Source organism: Lissotriton helveticus, chromosome 7 (genome assembly GCF_964261635.1).
Source record: "Lissotriton helveticus chromosome 7, aLisHel1.1, whole genome shotgun sequence".
Classification (NCBI taxonomy): domain Eukaryota; kingdom Metazoa; phylum Chordata; class Amphibia; order Caudata; family Salamandridae; genus Lissotriton; species Lissotriton helveticus.
The window spans coordinates 185,061,386-185,063,861 of NC_136068.1; positions in this window are offsets into that span (position 1 = coordinate 185,061,386).

Here is a 2,476-nt window from a genome sequence, read left to right on the forward strand (position 1 = left end):
GCTATATATAGACATATCGTACTGCTCAAACAGCTGATATACTGCTGCAATTCTTACAGACCTCGAAGGGAAGCTGCTATGTTGTCATCAAATACTTAATAAATGCTGTTGATGAAATACCTCCAGTGATTAAATGAAAAATGAAAGCCAAAGCAGGAAGCACCCTCTGGCACAAAGGAAAAAACAAGAAATCTCCCATTCTCAGCATGAATTGCATTCATTTCCTCTCCAAACATCAGCTTAGCAGTTTTTGGAAGTATACATAACTGGCTATCAAGTACAACTTTTTATTTAGATTCATAAACCCATACATAATAAGAATGCCATTTTCATGAAAAAAACAACTTTCATGTGAAATTTATTTATTTATTTATTTATTTATTAACATTTATACAGCGCGGCGAATACCCGTGGGCGTCTCGGCGCTAATTAAGGGCATAGATCAGCAAACTGGGGTACTGAAGATAAAAAGGCTATTGGTCAAATAACCACGTCTTTAGCTGTTTGCGAAATGTGAACAAGGAGGGACTTGCCCGGATGTGTGCAGGAAGGGTGTTCCAAAGTTTTGGGGCGGCGACAAGGAAACGCCTGTCGCCCCATGTGACTGTTCTAGTGCGAGGCACAGTCAAAAGGTTCTGATTAGAGGACCGAAGGGATCGGGTTGGGACATAATGAAGAAGATTCTGTTTGAGAAAATGGGGACCCTGATTATTGAGTGACTTGTAGACGATACACAGCGATTTAAATTTAATACGACTGCGCATCGGGAGCCAATGGAGATCCCTAATGGTATTTGCGACTGGTGCAAACTTGGGGATCCCAGCCAACATTCGTGCGGCAGCATTTTGGATTGACTGCATCCTATTTATCACTCGGACTTGGGCCTTTAGTAATAAGGCGTTGCAATAGTCCATGGAGGACAGGACTAGTGAGCTGACCAGTGTTTTCCCGGCAGTGTTCGGTAAGAAAGGTAATATTTTCCTAATCAATCTCAATTTCATATGAGCTGTGGCCGCAGTTTTGTTAGCATGTGCCATGAAGTTGAGGCCAACATCAAAAGTGACGCCTAGATTTCTCACTTTGCTGGCTGGACTAGGCAAAGGACCGAAAGATGGTGGCCACCAGACAGGTGACCAGCCCGGGGAAAGGTGACCAAAGATGACCACTTCAGTTTTATCTGAATTAAGTTTCAGACAGTTCGTGGCCATCCAGTCACCTATTGCCATCATTCCAGTCGTGAATCGATTGGCCACTTCCTCACCGTCCCCTTTGATAGCCAGTACCAGTTGGGTGTCATCAGCGTAGGAGGTCAGGATCATCCCGAATGCTTTGATGACACTAGCAAGGTCCGACACGTAGATATTGAATAGTGTCGGACTCAGGGATGAGCCTTGAGGGACCCCACACGGCAGAGACACCTTCGATGATTGGTAGGGTCCTAGAGATACTGCCTGTGATCTGTTGGCCAAGAACGATGCGAGCAGGTCCAACGCAGTTTTCTGGACCCCCAGTCGTTCGACACGGTCGACTAAGATCTTATGGTCGACCGTGTCGAAGGCCGCCGAAAGATCCAGCAGTACCAAGACTGCTGTCCCCCCCTGGTCTCGTATGGCTCTAATATCGTCCGCAGCCTTTAGGAGAGCAGTTTCCGTGCCATGACATTTGCGGAATCCGAACTGGGTGTTGTCGAGCAACTGGTGCTGCTCCACAAATTCCGACAGTTGCTGATTCATGGCTTTTTCTGTTACCTTAGCCAGAAAAGGAAGACTGGCTATCGGACGATAGTTTTTCAGGTCATCTTTATTCAAGTTGACTTTCTTTAGAAGAGGTTTGACCAACGTATGTTTCAAAGACGCCGGGAAAATTCCGGAGCTAAACATGGTATTGCAAACATGAGTTATAACCGGTATCAGCGTGTCCATAACTGGCATAAGAACTTTAAGCGGTCACGGATCCAGAGCTGAACCTGATTTAATCCTTAAGATAATGCTCCTTGTCTGATCCATAGTAAGATCGACAAAACGGGTCAGTGTGTTATCCCGTGAGGTGGAAGACAAGGATAGCGGAGTAGTGTCCGTGTTTGAAGAAAAAGCCTGATAGATATCATTAACTTTTTTAAAGAAAAAATCAGATAAGGATTAGCTTTTTTCCGAAAATACAAGTTTGGTTCGTAAATATCAGCATGTTATATGTGGACAGAGTTTGTCTTATATTCAGATATCACCAGGGCCGGCTTTAGTGCTGTGTGACAATGCTTGTTGGTGATCCCAATGACCTCTTTCTCCACGGATTCCCTCACTACGACCCTTTAATAGTGCCCCTCAAGTCTCCATAACCACGACCTCTCACGTGCATTTCAGCATGCAGCTCTTAGATGACTGTTAATAGCTCACTGTTCTATATTATAATTTTAACTTATAAACTGCAAGTAACTAAAGGATTGCTCTGACAAAAACAGTACCCACTGAAATATTTA